General features: G+C 44.5%; 1 protein-coding gene across 1 annotated transcript in view; it reads left to right on the top strand.

Annotated features, from left to right (window-relative positions):
* The first annotated feature begins 14,160 nt into the window (after positions 1-14,160).
* The window catches only part of LOC106568460 (zinc finger protein 462-like), a 76,035-nt gene continuing 70,424 nt past the window's right edge, over positions 14,161-19,771 (top strand). The window contains 1 exon segment of the mRNA XM_014138829.2: positions 14,161-14,517. The gene's annotated coding sequence lies outside the window, so the exon portion shown is untranslated.

A 19,771-nucleotide genomic window follows, 5' to 3' on the forward strand; every position in this document is an offset into this window, starting at 1 on the left:
AGTCTCAGCAGAGAAGGGTAACACAGATTCCAACACAAACGATTCAGAGGCACCTGTGTCTCTTAGGATCTTCACTGGCACTAGGTTCTTACTTCCTAACATAGACACAAAACCCTCCGTAATGAAAGGTAAATAGTCTGGATCAATATGGACTTTCACATGCCCCTGGGCATGAGACAATGTGTCGGCAGTGAACTGATGTGGAACAGGCGCAGCTAACGCCGTAGGCCTAGATTTAACGTTAGCACACATACTAAATTTACCCCTAGACCTGAGAACCAGACATTTGTTTTTCCAATGACCTGAGCCTTGACAGTAATGACTCTTGACCAAAGTCAGCTTTACCACGGGAGTCAGGCTCAACCCTAGTCGAATAAAACTCTGCTCGTGAACCAAAGTATCTCGGTGAGCGAGGCCCAAATCTCTCCGAACACCCTCACTCACTCCGAATACGGGGTTCTGCAAAAACACTTGTGAGTCAAAACATATTCGTCCGCCAAAACCGCAGCTTCAGCGACAGTCTACTTTTCGTTCGAATATTGTACGTCGCTATACGATCAGGGATTGTGTCCTTAAATTGCTCTAACATAATCAGCTCACATAGCCCTTGGAAAGTCATAACTGCAGAGGCGGAACACCAGCGATTAAACTGTGAAGATAATTCTCGCGCAAACTCAACATGAGTCTGCTTATCGTCCCTTTTTAAAGTTCTAAATCGTTGGCGGTAAGCCTCAGGAACCAATTCGTAAATCTGTAACACCGCCGTTTTAACCTTATCATAACTGACACTGTCGGCTACACTAAGAGCTGAATATGCTTCCTGCGCTTTACCAGTCAGCACACACTGCAACATTAAAGTGCGGTCAGAATCAGGCCAACTCCTAGCGTCAGCAACACGCTCAAACAACAAAAATAATGTCTCAGGGTCCTTTTCATTAAACTGAGGCAACAACCGTAAATTCCCAATAATGTCAAATGTGTCCAGGGCACGACCAAAAGAGGAACGATCCCTAGGTAAATCTGGGTCACCTTCCCAGAGCAAACTCTCCCCTGAGAGCTTTCCTTCCCTAACCAACTCTAGTCGCTTTTGTTGCAGCTTGATTTTAGCACATTCCATATCCTGTTTAAATTCCAATTCCTTTTCATACTTTACACGATCATGCTCTAGCTTCTCACGATCGTGCTCTAGCTGTAACAGAAGTAGTTATTTTTGTTGTTCAAAAAGATGACCACTAGGACTAACCGATGGAGCGGTCATTGTAACATATCGAGGAGATGGCGAGTCCTCAGCAGAGGCTGCCCCAGTGGTAACTTCAATTATACCACTCTCCATCAGATTGGCCTTCAATATTAACCTAATAGAATTTTAGACATTTATCACTAATTTCAACCTTGTAGTGTTCAGCAACCTTCAACAGCTGTTCTTTAGTACATAATTCTATCAGTTCCTCTGATGGAAACCGAATGAACTCGTCTCCATTTGACACCATAGTCAGAGAGAAAAGAAAACTCACTCAACCCCTCTGCTGAGCACACCAGACCACAACAAGAGAAATGACAATTACCTGGCACCACAGAAAGAGATAAGGAGCTTCCCCAAAACCTACAATGACTCAACCCTCGTCTTCGTGCGGATTTGTGGTGGGTAATTATGCACTGTAGCCCGCTGGCAAGGAAATAAACCCCCCAGCACGCTGGCAGATTCCACCAAGCCACGGATGTGACCCCGAGACAACTGCCGAGTCCACAGACACCACACAAAAATAATAAACATTAACCATGCCCAACGTATTCCAAAATGAAACACGTCACTAAGCCTATCAGGGGAAAAAGACTATAGTTCCGGGTAGTAAGTTTCACTACCCTACCCAAATCTCCCACTGAGGTACACAGCTGATTGTACTCACCTCCTCAGACCAATGTCCCAACAGCGAGTAGAACAAGCATTTCCAGGCTGGGCAGGGGCCTGGAAACTAACCAATGAACTCTCTCCAACACAGCACACAAACAAAGGCAACCAGTACTGAGCACCAAACTCAAACTAACAAAATATACAAACAAAGCACCTACAGAATTTAACATTACCTCCACGTTTTCTCCTAAACACAATCCGTTCAAAATCCTGGATGAGCCCCCACTTGTTACAAACCGGCTCAGAGTTCGCAACAAAAGGGAGACAACGTGGAGACAAGGAGTATCAAAATATATATTTATTAACTAAAGTAAACTAAGTAATTAACAATGGTGTGTGTAATCAGTACTGTAAGTGAGTGTTTGCATGCATAAATGTAATAATGCAGGGTGTTGAAGGGTGCCAAAGCAAACAGGAGGGTCGTCACAATATCTCCATCTATTCCGGCACATTGTAAATATGGTACTGGAACTGACTGACCCTGTATATAGCTTACTTACTTTACCTTATGTTATTTTTAGTATTACACTGTTACAAGCATTTCGCTACACCCGCAATAACATCTGCTAAATATGTGTATGTGACCAATAAAATTTGATTAGATTTGATTTATTGATTACTGCATTGTTAGGTTAAGAGCTTGCAAGAAAGGCATTTCTTGGAGTGTTCGGATTCACGTTTTTTGGCCTGGTGGTAGATTTGTCAACGTGCCCTTGAGCAGGCCATTGACCCTGGATGCTTCTGTGTGTCGCTCTGAATGGGAATCTGTTGGATGACTGGTGTGATGTAGTTGTTGAGCGGCTTCACTGCAAGTATATTGTACGTTTCGGATATTCAATAAAGAAAAAAAGAAAGGCATTTCACTGTATTTGTGCACATGACATTCAAACTTAAAACTTGAAACATATCACATATAAAATCTTTCAAATCTGTACCAATTTTCAATATAACTCCACAAGAACATAGAAGAACAGCTGATAGGCAGCGCAGAGGCTGGTGGGTCATTGCGCATGAAAGAACAGTCAAGACATGAGACACACAGCTCAAAAAGCTCTCCTATTCATCTTGTTTAGGCCATACAAATTGTATTTAACACATAACGGATTGCCCTCTCCACATTTCTGAAAATAGTTGAACATTATATAAAATAGGGATTCATTTCATTTTATATGAATCAATTATTTTCAAACAATTACTTTTGAGTAACTGAGTGATGTGCTTCGCCATTGGGAATCGAACCATGGGAATCAAAATAATAATTTGTGAATAGCGAACAGTAAAAGGAAATCATTTAGCTGTAGCCTTCCTTTCGACTTGTGTCACTGCAAATCCATTTTTGTAGATACTTTCAGTTGATTTGGACACTTCTAAAGGTAACATATACAGTGCTTTCAGAAAATATTCATACCCCTTGACTTATTCCACATTTTGTTGTGTTATAGCCTGAAATTAAAATTGAATTTTTCTCACCCATGTACACACAGTACCCCATAATGACAAAGCGCAAATATGGTTTTAGAAATGTTTGCACATTTCTTGAAAAGGAAATACACAAATATCGAATTTATTCACACACCTGAGTAAATCAAACATGTTAGAAACATCTTTGGCAGCGATAACAGCTGTGAGTCTTTCTGGGTAAATCTCTAAGAGCTTTGGACACCTGGATTGTACAATATTGCACAACTCTATCAAGTTGGTTGTTGATTATTGCTAGAGAGCAATTTTCAGGTCTTGCCATAGATTTTGTGAATTTGTCTCTCAGTTTCTGTTGGAAAGCAGAATGAACCAGGTTTTCCTGAAGGATTTGGCCTGTGCTTAGCTCTACCATTTATTTTGATCTTACAAAAATGCACCTTTCAGCAGGACAATAACCAAAAACACAAGGCCAACTATACACTAGAGCTGCTTAGCAAGACAACATTGAATGTTCCTGAGTGGCCTAGTTACAGTTTTGACTTAAATCGTCTTGAAAATCTATGGCAAGACTTGAAAATGGATTGTCTAGCAATGATCAACAACCAACTGCCATTACAATGAGCCCATCCTCCTATAGCTCATCCCACCAGCCTCCTCTGCGTGGCAGATGCATTCTGCGTGGCATCAGAAAAGGCAGGATCTGAGAAAGAGGATAGAGAGAGGATAGAGAGACGTAAAGCTCTGACGAAGGCCTTGAGGCCGATACGTAAAGCTCTGACAAAGGCCTTGAGGCCGAGACGTAAAGCTCTGACGAAGGCCTTGAGGCCGAGACGTAAAGCTCTGACGAAGGCCTTGAGGCCGATACGTAAAGCTCTGACGAAGGCCTTGAGGCCGATACGTAAAGCTCTGACGAAGGCCTTGAGGCCGAGACGTAAAGCTCTGACGAAGGCCTTGAGGCCGATACGTAAAGCTCTGACGAAGGCCTTGAGGCCGATATGTAAAGCTCTGACCAAGGCCTTGAGGCCGATACGTAAAGCTCTGACCAAGGCCTTGAGGCCGATATGTAAAGCTCTGACGAAGGCCTTGAGGCCGATGCGTAAAGCTCTGACGAAGGCCTTGAGGCCGATACGTAAAGCTCTGACGAAGGCCTTGAGGCCGATACGTAAAGCTCTGACGAAGGCCTTGAGGCCGATACGTAAAGCTCTGACGAAGGCCTTGAGGCCGATACGTAAAGCTCTGACGAAGGCCTTGAGGCCGAGACGTAAAGCTCTGACGAAGGCCTTGAGGCCGAGACGTAAAGCTCTGACGAAGGCCTTGAGGCCGATACGTAAAGCTTATTAAATATCAGTGATACTATCAACAGAAGTGTGAGGGTTTCTTCTTTTTTTCTCATCTTTGAGCAATGTCCTGAAAACAGAGTGTGATTGCAAAAACAATGTATTCTTTATGTTTGCAGAGAAATAATTAGGGCACCGTGTTGAGGCCTTATCACGTATGCTTCGAGCCTGCATTTATCTAAATTTATATTATAATATTTTCTGTTTAAAATTACCCTCGGTAGTCTAGTGCTTCCCTTGAAAAGTAATGTTTTTTTTCTCACTTAAAATATTTCAAAATTGCATTAAAATTACACAGCAGGCACGGCCATTGTTCAGTTCATGGTTGCTTTTTTGTATTCATGTCTACGTGTCCCCAAAGCACTTCCTCTAGTTTTGATTTGGGTAACAATTTGACTTGAAAATTACTTTCTGAAGACTCGAAACCCAATAAACGACTAGAGCCTTTGACAAACTCAACAAATCGCTCTCTAAGCTTTCTCAGACAAGACCAAGAACCTTGCAGACACTGTCAATGTTTTGCACACATTTTGAACAAACTGCTTTCATTCTGGTGTCTGTCTGTTTGTCTGTCTGTCTTAACAGCCCCAATGTTTTTTGGGTAACAGTTCATTGAACCCTAGACACAGCACCTCACCCCTTGACATCAGCTTGAACCTGAGAGAAGAAATCAGACTTTGAGATGTGGATGTGACGGAACAGGTCCTGAGATAATGACAGACAGACAGCTAAAGAACGTAGCTCCTTGAATGGTGAACAATGTAAGCTGAGCTTGTTGAATTGCTAATATATTAAGTATTTCCTGTGTACTAATACCAACTACAAACATAAGATGGTTACTGGCACACCACATAAGTTGTGTACACCCATAGTATTTATTTTAATAAGATTCACTCATTTAATCAATCTGTCTAATCACAATTGTGAATCCAATCATCCCGGTCAATAATGCATGTACAACTATGATCCAGTATTGACCATTTATATCTACAAAGAGGACCGTCTGAATATGGATCCATAAAGCTCTAGGTCATCTTGAATCTGTGCCTCCCCTCTCCTCTGTGCCTCACCCTCTCCTCCCCTCTCCTCTGTGCCTCACCCTCTCCTCCCCTCTCCTCTGTGCCTCACCCTCTCCTCCCCTCTCCTCTGTGCCTCACCCTCTCCTCCCCTCTCCTCTGTGCCTCACCCTCTCCTCCCCTCTCCTCTGTGCCTCACCCTCTCCTCCCCTCTCCTCTGTGCCTCACCCTCTCCTCCCCTCTCCTCTGTGCCTCCCCCTCTCCTCCCCTCTCCTCTGTGCCTCACCCTCTCCTCCCCTCTCCTCTGTGCCTCACCCTCTCCTCCCCTCTCCTCTGTGCCTCACCCTCTCCTCCCCTCTCCTCTGTGCCTCACCCTCTCCTCCCCTCTCCTCTGTGCCTCACCCTCTCCTCCCCTCTCCCCTCCCATGGTTGGTTACTCAACTCTGCACCTTAGACGCTGCTGCCCAATGTACACAGATATGGAATCACTGATCACTTTAATAATGGAACACTGGTCACTTGAATAATGTTTAAATACTGTTTTACTCATTTCAAATGTATATACTGTATTCTAGTCAAGACCATCCTATTCAACTATTGTTCTCTATATACTATTCTATCCTACGTATTCTACAGATATACTAAATATTCTATCCACATACTGACCATAATGTCTATAATGTCCATACATCCCATCACATATATATATTTATTCTCTGGACTCCGACATTGGTCATCCTAATATTTATATATTTCTTAATTCCATTCTTTTACTTTTAGATCTGTGTGTATTGTTGTGAATTGTTAGATATTACTACACTGTTGGAGCTAGGAACCCAAGCATTTCACTACACCTACAATAACATCTGCTAAATATGTGTACGCGACCAATAGCGTTTGATTTGATTTTGATTTGACCTCCCACCCTCCCACAGTGGAACCATGTGAATCTGTGACGTCCGCCTGTCTGTTTTTAGCTGCCTGCGCTGGAGGAAGGCCTGGCACTGAGGCACAGAGGGGACGTGGAAACGGTTGGTGTTTCCCGGTTGCAGTCTGTCCTGAGTTACATCCCAAATAGCAGCCTATCCCTCATAGACAGTGCACTACCCTATGAGCCCTGGTCAAAAGTAGTGCACTGTATTTGAAATGGGTTACCATTTGGGACTCCGCCCACATTAACCAGATTTTCCTCAGCAGCCATATGTCGTATCAGCGTGATAGACCCAGCCACCTTTCCAGCACCCCTGGGAATCACAACCAACTCTCAACCCTGGCCGCGGCTGTGTCTTTTACAAGGATCTCCTTACATTTCGGAACACATTCCTACACTCCAGCAAAGGCTATCTTAGGCCTACAACAAGGCTTGTGGATCTCTGTAATCTTCTCTGTGGTAAATGTGAAGAAGAAAAATAACTAAAGTCACAGAGGAGTGCTCAAAATTGGTGAGGAGGTTGCCAAATTAGGATTACTCACTTTCACAACAACAACAATCTTGGAACCCTCATCAGTGCTTTTGACCATATGGATTCCCGGCCTACTGCGTAGGCTACAGGACGTTCACAGAGCTACACACGTCATCATGTTAGTAGGGATGAATTGTTACTGTACACTACATGACCAAAAGGATGTGGACACCTGCTAGCCGAACATCTCATTCCAAAATCATGGCATTAATATGGAATTGGTCCCCACTTTGCTGCTATAACAGCATCCACTCTTCTGGGAAGGCTTTCCAATAGATGTTGGAACATTGCTGCGGAGACTTGCTTCCATTCAGCCACAAGAGCATTAGTGAGGTCGGGCACTGATGCTGGGGGATTCGGTCTGGCTCGCAGTCAGTGTTCCAATTCATCACAAAGGAGTTCGATGGGGTTGAGGTCAGGGCTCTGTGCAGGCCAGTCAAGTTATTCCACACCAATCTCGACAAACCATTTCTGTATGGAACATTGTCTTGCTGAAACAGGAAAAGGCTAGAATCGCCTAGAATGTTGTATCGTTCGGGACTTGCTCGAACCAGGAATAACAGCCCCAGACCATTATTCCTCCTCCACCAAACTTTACAATTGGCACTATACATTCAGGCAGGTAGCGTTCTCCTGGCATCTACCAAACCCAGATTTATCCGTTGGACTGCCAGAGGGTGAAGCGTGATTCACCACTCCAGAGAACGCATTTCCACTGCCCCAGAGTCCAATGGCATTGCGCATGGTGATCTTAGGCTTCTGTGCAGCTGCTTGGCCATGTAAACCTATTTCATGAAGCTCCTGACGAACAGTTCTTGTGCTGACGTTGCATCCAGAGGCAGTTTGGAACTCGTAGTGAGTGTTGCAAACAAGGACAGATGATTCTTATGCGCTTCAGCACTCGACGGTCCCGTTCTGTGAGCTTGTGCGTCCTACCACTTCGCGGCCAAGCCGTTGTTGCTCCTAGAGGTTTCCACCTCACAATAACAGCACTTACAGTTGACTGGGGCAGCTCTAGCAGGGCAGAAATTTGACGAACTGACTTGTTGGAAAGGTGGCATCCCGTGACGGTGCCACGTTGAAAGTCACTGAGCTCTTCAGTAAGGCCATTCTACTGCCAATGTTTGTCTATGGGGATTGCATAGCTGTGTGCTCGATTTTATACACCTGTCAGCAACGGATGTGGCTGAAATAGCCGAAAACCACTCATTTGAAGGGGTGTCCACATACCATGTATATTTAGTGTATGTGTGATACTACAGTATGTATGTAGTCATATCTGTTATCCCGTCTGTGTGAATGTGTGTGTGTGTGTGTGTGTGTGTGTGTGTGTGTGTGTGTGTGTGTGTGTGAGATGATAGAGTATGTACTAGTCATATCTGTTATCCCATCTGTCTCTGTGTGTGTGTGTGTGTGTGTGTGTGTGTGTGTGTGTGTGTGTGTGTGTGTGTGTGTGTGTGTGTGTGTGTGTGTGTGTGTGTGTGTGTGTGATGATACAGTATGTACTAGTCATATCTGTTATCCCGTCTGTCTCTCTGTGTGTGTGTGTGTGTGTGTGTGTGTGTGTGTGTGTGTGTGTGCGTGCGTGCGTGCGTGCGTGTCTGTGTGTGTGTCTGTGTGAGATGATAGAGTATGTACTAGTCATATCTGTTATCCCGTCTGTCTCTCTGTGTGTGTGTGTGTGTGTGTGTGTGTGTGTGTGTGTGTGTGTGTGTGTGTGTGTGTGTGTGTGTGTGTGTGTGTGTGTGTGTGTGTGTCTGTGTGTGTGTGATGATACATTATGTACTAGTCATATCTGTGATCCCATCAGTCATCTGATGAAGTTTCATTCACCACTTCAGTATAGTTATAGAGATGTACTGTAGTTATATAGACATATACATTCAGGTCAATAATTATTAGCACCCTTGATGAAGATGAGCAAAAGAAAGCTCTATAAAACCAATAACACAAATACTGAGCTATATTGTATGCACCAAAAAAATTGAAATGTTTATAATTTTATACTAATACAATTGCTCAGAGAAAGGTATTTTGTTTAAAAATTAATACAAAACATCTCTAAAAAGATATATTGATAACAATTATTGTCACGTCTGTTTTCAATACTCTAGCATCGCCTCGCAGTCTAGCACCCTCCCGAGCATAACGACACGGTGCCTTTCTCTAAAATGTTTTATGAGCTTGGAGAAGACATTGGGAGAGGAAGGTTCCCCAACTGGTGGTTTATTTGGCCCCCCAAGTATTCTGAACAACAATATATATATGTACTGTATATTATATTTTTTCTTTTCATTGTTAGCTATAATAAAAGCACCAGGAAATCAGCTTTTAATTTTGGAAATCTGTTCCCAAGTATTCTCACACATAATTGTAACGGTCGTCGTTAGATGGAGAAGTGGACCAAAGCGCAGCGTGGTAAGTGCTCCTGATTCTTTGCTATCACAACACACTCAAACAAAATAACAAAAGGCGAAAAACGAAAACGCACAGTTCTGTCAGGCAACAGATGCTAAACAGAAAACAACCTCCCACAAACACAGGAAGAAAACAGGCTGCCTAAGTATGATTCCCAATCAGAGACAACGATAGACAGCTGCCTCTGATTGGGAACCACACTCGGCCCAAAAACAAAGAAACAGAAAACATAGATTTTCCCACCCGAGTCACACCCTGACCTAACCAAACATAGAGAATAATAAGGATCTCTAAGGTCAGGGTGTGACAGTACCCCCCCCCAAAGGTGCGGACTCCGGCCGCAAACCTGAACCTATAGGGGGGTGGGCATCTCCTCTTGGTGGGATGCAGATCCCCCTCCGCTTGGGGCTCCCCCCACTTTTGTGGAACCGGACCGTGGATCGTCGCCGGAGGCTCCGGACCCTTGATCGTTGCCGGAGGAACCGTACCGTAGATCATCGCCGGGGGCTCTGGACTGGGAACCCACGCTGGAGGCTCTGAACTGCCAACCGTCGCTGGAGGCTCCGGACTGCCGACCGTCGCTGGAGGCTTCGTACTGGAGACCGTCGCTGCAGGCTCCGCGCCATGGATCGTCGCTACAGGCTCCGCGCCATGGATCAACACTGGAGGGTCCGGGCCATGGATTATCACTGGAGGCTTCGTGCCATGGATCATCCCTACAGGCTCCGGGCCATGGATCATCACTGGAGGCTTCGTGCCATGGATTATCACTGGAGGCTCCGGGCCATGGATCATCCCTACAGGCTCCGGGCCATGGATCATCACTGGAGGCTTCGTGCCATGGATCATCCCTACAGGCTCCGGGCCATGGATCATCACTGGAGGCTTCGTGCCATGGATTATCACTGGAGGCTCCGGGCCATGGATCATCACTGGAGGCTTCGTGCCATGGATCATCACTGGAGGCTTCGGACCATGGATCATCACTGGAGGCTTCGTACGTGGAGCCGGAACAGGTCTTACCGGACTGGGGAGACGCACTGAAGACCGGGTGCGCGGAGCTGGCACAGGATATACTGGGCCGTGGAGGCGCACTGGAGGTCTGGAGCGTAGGGCTGGCACAACCCGTCCTGGGTGGATGCTTACTTTAGCCCGGTAAGTGCGGGCCACTGGCACAGGACGAACTGGGCTGTGAAAGCGCACTGGCGACACAGTGCGTAGAGCTGGCGCAGAATATCCTGGGCCGTGGAGGTGCACTGGAGGTCTGGAGCGTAGTGCTGGCACAACCCGTCCTGGCTGGATGCTCACTTTAGCCCAGCAAGTGCGGGGAGCCGGCAACGAGCGCACCAGGCTGTGAATGCGCACCGGCGAAACGGTGCACATCACCGCATAACACGGTGCCTGACTGGTCACACGCTCCCCACGGTAAGCACGGGGAGTTGGCTCAGGTCTTAACCCTGACTCCGTCAATCTCCCCGAGTTGCCTCTCGGGCTTCCCGAGTTGCCATGACTCCCGATCTCGTCGCCGTTCCTCCCTCGCTGCTTCCACCTGTTCCCATGGGAGGCGATCCCATCCGGCCTGGATCTCCTCCCACGTCCAGGATCCTTTGCCATCCAGGATGTCCTCCCATGTCCACCTATCCTGGCCACGCTGCTTGGTCCGTTTTTGGTGGGAGGTTCTGTAACAGTCGTCGTTAGATGGAGAAGTGGACCAAAGCGCAGCGTGGTAAGCGCTCCTGATTCTTTACTATCACAACACACTCAAACAAAATAACAAAAGGTGAAAAACGAAAACGCACAGTTCTGTCAGGCAACAGATGCTAAACAGAAAACAACCTCCCACAAACACAGGAATAAAACAGGCTGCCTAAGTATGATTCCCAATCAGAGACAACGATAGACAGCTGCCTCTGATTGGGAACCACACTCGGCCCAAAAACAAAGAAACAGAAAACATAGATTTTCCCACCCGAGTCACACCCTGACCTAACCAAACATAGAGATCAATAAGGATCTCTATGGTCAGGGCGTGACAATAATAGAGAGACACATGATCGTATACAAATTTAAGCACGATTTGAAATGATTATGTTTTAGTCAAATGCTATATCTGTTTGGTCTTCTTGCTGTCAATTTACAGCCAACAAAATATTTATAATTATGTTCCGGCCTCCTGACCATCCACTCAAGAAAAAAAATAGTCCCCAGCTGAATCTAGTTGATGATCCCTGTCTCAGACCATTCCTCCATACTAAATCTATCCAGATCCTTGATTTCCTTCGTCTGCTCTTATGGACTGCCTTCTTCAATTCAAACCACAGGTTTTCAATGGGGTCAAGTCTGGAGACTGAGACGGCCATTGCAAAATGTTGATTTTGTGGTCAATAACCATTTCATTGTGGATTTTTATTAGTGCTTGGGGTTATTGTCTTGCTGGAAAAGCCTCTTATGGCCAGAACGGGGCACCCGGCTCCAAATCAAATGCAGTCAACGCTAACCCAGTTCACCCAGGGCATGCCTGGGGCATTAATCGAGTCCCCTCATTTCTGACCAAGATGGAGTCAAGATGGATCCTCCCATTTCCTGACACACCTGCTCCCTCTGGGAGATTCACAATTTGGCAAAAGTCCGTCCTCTCCTCGACTCCTCTGTCCTCCTTTCCTCCTTGACCTGGAAACCAAAAAGTGGTCAAGCGTCAAGGAGAGTATCAATTTGTTAGTTGGCGAATTATGAAGTGTCCTCCACTCCTCGATAGCCTCCTCTCGGCGAGGATTCTCATGAATATCCTTTGCTGACGCAGAAGTGTTTTAAAATGAACCACATCCCGCCTTTTGCCCTCAAAACAATCTCAATTCGTCGGGGCACGGACTCTACAAGGATTTCAAAGCGTTCCACAGGGATGCTGGCCCTTGTTGTCTCCAATTTTTTATATTTTATTTTTATTTAACCTTTATTTAACTGGTCAGTTAAGAACAAATTCTTATTCCAATGCTTCCCACAGTTGTCAAGTTGGCTGGATGTCCTTTGGGTGGTGCACCATTTGTGATACATATGAGAAACTGTTGAGCGTGAAAAACCCAGCAGCGTTGCAGTTCTTGATCCAAACCGGTGCGCCTGGCACCTACTACCATACCCTGTTGAAAGGCACTTACATTTTTTGTCTTGCCCACACCCTCTGAATGGCGCAAATACACAATCCATGTCTCAATTGTCTCAAGGCTTCAAAATTCTTCTTTAACATGTCTCCTCCCCTTCATCTACACTATTTGAAGTGGATTTAACACTTTCACTGGGGACATGTCCCCGCACATTCTGAAATTGCATTTTTTGTTCCCCTTAGTTTTATCATTGGAATGTGATACAAAACGAGGCAACGATGTGCTTAAGGACCATGCGGACACCTCCAGGAGGTTGGGTAGGCTGTTTGCAGTGTTTATCTGACAGGCTAAATATATATATATATATATATATATATATATATATATATATATATATATATATATATATATATAAAAAAGTTATGTCCCCCCCACTTCTATAACCAAAGTTGTTTATAATTCATGAATGACATGAAAACATTTCAGACAAAGCATAATTCATTAATGTAGTATTTCTGTGTCCAGAAAGTCTCACAATTATCCATCATAAAATGATTATCATAACCAACATAACTCTATTTTATGCACGGTAAAAACAAGTAAATACAATACTTATTACAATGTACTTCGAAGAATAATTACACAGTAATGAAAACACAAAAGTAGAAAATGAGTCTAGACAATTGTTGTGGGTGTTAATTACATTGCTAAACAGCTTGCTACACTATAGGCTACCTGGACATTTATAATAGTCTTGGAGGGCTCTGGCAGAATTTCGAACATGATATTCTAACTCATCAGGAAAGTTTAACTCTGTTACGTTCCTTCTATTTTGAGAGGTAGTTCATTCTTCTCTCTCTCACTCTCACTCCACCAATACAGGATGAAAACAGGATATCCTACTTGCTTCCCCTTCGTTAGCATCTTGATGGTAGAGCAACATTGACTACAGCAGCCAAGGGGATCATCATGGACTTTATTAGTCATATTTAAGCTACTGTGATTTTTTAAAAATGTGTCCTGAATCTGTTTATAACACATGCACATGTACTTTATTACACAATGGGAGACAAGGGTGGTGGGGAAGCCAATATGCTATTCTATTCTACACTACATTGTTCTATTATAGTCTCTTCAATTCTCCCTGCTTGTCTGTCTGTCTGCCTAATCTAATCTAATCTAGTCTGTCTGTCTGTCTGTCTGTCTGTCTGTCTGTCTGTCTAATCTAGTATGTCTGTTTGGCTAATCTGTCTGTCTGTCTGTCAGGTTGGATGTGGGATACAATATCCAGCATCATTACCCAGTTTCAGTCTGTGAACTGTTGATAACCCTCATGACGTGTGCATATGGATATAACTTCTATATTCATGCACTAGATTCCCTCTCTAGCTGATAACGACGCCCATTCATGGCTGCCTGAGACTGGGGTTTAATTTGACTCGGTGAAGGATGAGTTGCTCAGAGGATACACGCGTTGTGACGAGTTGCTCAGAATATACAAACGTTGTGACGAGTTGCTCAGAGGATACACACGTTGTGATGAGTTGCTCAGAGGATACACACGTTGACCATCATCCTGCTGCTGTTCCTTTCCTGTCGTCTCATCGCAAACTCTTGTGCACCCTCTGGTGCTTGCTAGTCTCCAAAACTTCTTTGTGTTGCCTGCTTTGCAGATTGTCTTCCTTGTCTCTGTGGTTGCTCATTATTCAGAGACAGGCGGATCTCAGGTCATCTGCAGCTGCAGCAAAGGAGAAGCAGGAAACATGGCGTTCATCCATTAGACCGGGCGAACGCATGAAATACAGGACAACTTTTATGTAGAAGATCGCTTCTCCACCAGAAGAAGACGTAACTGTGAGTTTATAATAAAATGTACCAGTTTGTTCAAGATCACTGCTCGCTTGGGTTCATGGTTCACGAGTACGTCGTTGTTTGATAGATGGAATAATTTGGAGACAGAGAGAGCGCCTCGTGAATGACCTGGAAAGAGCTTATCTCCTTTCTTAGTTAGTGTAGCACCAGACGTGGTGACTTGCTTGAGCCAGCCTGGGCGAGCGTGAATAAACGGGTGGACAAACGACCGCTCGAACTGGCTGGCGCTGGAAACCATGGTAGTCAAAGTCAACTAGCTTCTTCTACCAATATTCTACCAACCTTCCATTCGTGTAGCTATCTCGCTATCTATCTTTCGTGTTCTTGTCAAACTGGATAAGGAGGAAATAAGAAAGCCGAGGCTGTGAGTTGCGCTAGGTCGGGAAGAGTCAGGAGATTTAGCTGTCGGTCCCCCGGCTGTGTTGTGCGATTGCTCCAAGGAGAAGCCATTGCACGGACTGCTCTACCCCCTCTCCCACTCCCAGCCAGAGCAGAAAGAGAGAGCCCAGCCTCCATTAGCGACAGTCTGGCTGGCATAGCCGCTGGTACATGTCCAGACACTCCATGTCCACTATGTTATGCTGCCGATGGTTTATTCCTTCAATTACAATCTAATCTGATGTGGATTTAATATGGTTCTCCATATGATTGGAACTATCTAGCTACGAGTTTCATGGATGAAATATCAGTATGATCAGTTTGACTTCTTTTTTAAATGTATTCTGAGTCTGATGTGGCGCTGTAAGCAGAACTGTTTTGGATGTTATGCTGTCAGCCAAGGCTCTGAAGTCAGGTATGTCATTGGGGCTTCACCATAAAATGGAGGAAGGCAGATGAGTCTCAGAGGAGAGCCTGGAGTCAGACAGGAGCCTTCACGGAAGAACAAAGGTTGACTTTCTTCTCCTGTACAGCAGCCAATTTTGGGTTGTTACAGGGTTAATGTAGCTATAGTCTGGAAGTCTTTATGGATATCTCCAAGTATTGTTAGTTTTATTTATAGTGATTTATGAGAACAAGTCAAGGTGAAGTTTATATTCTATTTTGGATTCATTTGATTAATTTCCTTTCCACCTGTTCTATTATTGCCATTGAGTTTAGGGGTAAATGTAGGGTACTTTAGGAGTGTTATTATGGGTCCCAGTGGTAGGTCTAGTCTGTGATGGTTTGGAGCTGTCAATGTGCTGGTGAGAGGAGGACAGTCTCAGACACACATGGATGAGATGGGAATTTTAATGTTTAATAATGTAGTGGTTGTAGCTGCAGGTTGTTCATGCTCTACAAAGTGGTGTTCCCCAAACAGTGTACACACACACACACACCACACACACACACACACACACACACACACACACACACACACACACACACACACACACACACACACACACACACACACACACACACACACAGAGGAGTGCAGTCTTACAAAGTTCTTGAGAGTAAAGTAGACAACTTTCAAAAGCAGTTTGCTACACTTCAACCGTTTCACCATGCAGGCTATGCCATATGGCTATTCGTCAATTTAGGCTACAGTAAATTAGATAGACAGAGCTATCCAAAAAGTAAAATGAACAATTTACATGTTTTATTACACATTGTTTTGAGATTTAGAGTTTGAATAGTTGTTTGTTAATCGATTTGTTATTTATGTACTTATGTTCTCAGCATGTACAGTACATGTAGTTCTCAACCTCAGTTTAACTGGTGTGTACCGTATGTCATTCACTCAGTCAAGAGAAGGCAATGTGTGCCTTACTCTCCTGCAGACTCACTCACTGTGGCCACGGTGAAATCTTGCTGACAAGGAGACTGAACTATACACTCTGTGACAACTGTGGGCTGTGGGCTAGGAGGCAATCAAAATGGTGGCGCTAGTCTCAGTCTCACATGTCAAGGGAAACAGGTTCTGAAGGAGGAGCTAGCTGGGATGTTTGGACTGAAAATATGTAGGCTAGATGGCTTCAGAGCAGGGCACATTTTGGTATTTGCTGGGAAGTTGTGTTCTTGCAAGACTTCATGCTGTAGTCTTGATCTTTTACAGATCAGTCATTCCTGTACAATGCAAATAGCTTCCACCTTGAAGAAGGATACTTCCGACCCAAGTTAGCTGCATTATAGCCTACATATTATGCTATGATCACAATGGATCACTGATAGAACATCTCTGTGAACCTCATGTCTAGGCTATTTTTAGTCTCAACCAATCTGGATGAAGTTAGCAGATCTCCAGCATTACACAGTAACCTAATTCTGATGGATTGTCCAAGACCTCCAGAAGTTGTGTTGACACTCTGGGGGTTAAAGTGCATTTCCTTATCAAAGTAGTTTTGTTTTTCTTCAGCATTAATGCCAAAATATTTAGTCTACTTCCTCATTGTACTTACCGACAATGCATTAGGCTATTACTTAATCCTTCCCTGCTGTAGGAAGGATTAAGCCACCGAAAGCACCTCAAAGTCTTTCCAAATTAAACAAGGCGACTTTTACTCCTATACAACTATTGATATGAACCTAGACCACCTTTACTCCACGCTATTGATATGAACCTAGACCACCTTTAATCCACGCTATTGATATGAACCTAGACCACCTTTACTCCACGCTATTGATATGAACCTAGACCACCTTTACTCCACGCTATTGATATGAACCTAGACCACCTTTACTCCACACTATTGATATGAACCTAGACCACCTTTACTCCACGCTATTGATATGAACCTAGACCACCTTTACTCCACGCTATTGATATGAACCTAGACCACCTTTACTCCACACTATTGATATGAACCTAGACCACCTTTAATCCACGCTATTGATATGAACCTAGACCACCTTTACTCCACACTATTGATATGAACCTAGACCACCTTTACTCCACGCTATTGATATGAACCTAGACCACCTTTACTCCACGCTATTGATATGAACCTAGACCACCTTTACTCCACACTATTGATATGAACCTAGACCACCTTTACTCCACACTATTGATATGAACCTAGACCACCTTTACTCCACACTATTGATATGAACCTAGACCACCTTTACTCCACACTATTGATATGAACCTAGACCACCTTTACTCCACACTATTGATATGAACCTAGACCACCTTTACTCCACACTATTGATATGAACCTAGACCACCTTTACTCCACACTATTGATATGAACCTAGACCACCTTTACTCCACACACAGAGACACATACAAGGCTCTCCCTCGCCCTCCATTTGCCAAATCTGACCATAACTCTATCCTCCTGATTCCTGCATACAAGCAAAAACGCAAACAGGAAGTACCAGAGATGCGCTTAATACGGAAGTGGTCCAATGAAGCAGATGTTAAACTACAGGACTGTTTCACTAGTACAGACTCCAATATGTTCAGGGATGCATCCAAAGACATTGAAGAGTTTACCGCATCAGTCACTGGCTTCATTAATAAGTGCATCGACGACATCGTCCCCACAGTGACCGTACGTATCTCCACCAGAAGCCATGGATTACAGGCAACATTTGAATTGAGCTAAAGGCTAGAGTTGCCACTTTCAAGGAGCGGGACACTAATCCGGACACTTATAAGAAATCCCGCTATGCCCTCCGAACCATCAAACAGGCTAAGCGTCAATACCAGACTAAAATCGATTCCTACTACATTGGCTCTGACGCTGATGTGGCAGGGATTGCAAACTATCACGGATTACAAAGCCGCAAAGCCGCAAACTGCCCAGTGATGCGAGACTACCAGACAAGCTAAATGCTTTCTATGTTTGCTTCGAGGCTAGCAACACTTAACCATGCACAAGAGCACCAGTTGTTCCTGATGACTGTGTGATCACGCTCTCTGTAGCCGATGTGACTAACACCTTTTAAACAGGTTAACATTCAGGTTAACAGATGGATTACCAGGACGCATACTCAGAGCATGCAACCTCTCCCTGACCCAGTCTGTAATACCTGCATGTTTCAAGCAGACCACCACAGTCCTTATGCCCAAGAACGGCAAGGTAACCTGTCTAAACCCGTAGCACTCACATCTGTAGCCATGAAAGGCTTTGAAACGCTGATCATGGATCACATCAACACCATCATCCAGACCCACTGCAATTTGCATACTGCTCCTTCCACACTGCCCTTTCCCACCTGGACAAAAGGAAAACCTATGTGAGAATGCTGTACATTGACTACAGCTCAGTGTTCAACACCATAGTGCCCAACACCATGAACACCTCCCTCTGCAACTGGATCCTGGACTTCCTGACAGGATGCCCCCAGGTGGTGAGGGTAGGCAACAACACATCCGCCACGCTGACCCTCAACACGGGACCCTCAGGGGTGCGTGCTTAGTCCCCTCCTGTACTCCCTGTTCACCCACGACTGCATGGTCGTGCACGACTATAGAGAGGAGGTCGGAGAACTGGCAGTGTGGTGCCAGGACAACTACCATGGCTACCCTGACTATTTGCATTGACCCCTTTGTATTTGCACCGGCTCTATGCTATGCACTGGCTCTATGCACCGGCTCTATGCACACTCACTGGACTCTACCCTCACACATACTACACTGACACCCCAACACACACATAGAAACACTACATACGCTTACACACACAAACATGAATATTGACATCACACACAGGCACGCCACACATAGACACACTTTCACGCTCTTCACATACGGTGCTGCTACTCTGTTTATTATCTATCCTGATTGCCGAGTCACTTTGACTCCTAACTACATGTACATATCATCTCAATTTCTTCAACTACCTCGTACCCCTGCACACTGATTCGATACCGCTACTCTATGTCTATAGTCTCGTTATTGGTATTTTATTGTGTTACTATTACCTTTTACATCTTTTGCACATTTTTCTTACTTTTTAACTCTGCATTTTTTAGGTAAGGGCTCATAAGTAAGCATTTCACATGCGCCGACAACAACTACACTTTGTTGTAGTCGACGAATGTGACAAATACAATTTTATATATAATTTGACGTTTTATCCCCATTCTGTTGTAAGGGATTTACTTTTGTGAACATTAGTCAAGTTCTTATAATCATAAGAGATACTTTTATAAACATTTCATAACAGGATTTTAGCGAGGTATTTCAGTCTTCTGAAGAAAAGGGGAAGAATTAAACAACAGAATGAATGTGACCTCTTAGTTCAGTGACGGTTTGGACATATAGGAAGAATGAAATGGAGCTCAGGCAGAGTGGCAGAGTGAT

Source organism: Salmo salar, chromosome ssa13 (assembly GCF_905237065.1).
Source record: "Salmo salar chromosome ssa13, Ssal_v3.1, whole genome shotgun sequence".
Classification (NCBI taxonomy): Eukaryota; Metazoa; Chordata; class Actinopteri; order Salmoniformes; family Salmonidae; genus Salmo; species Salmo salar.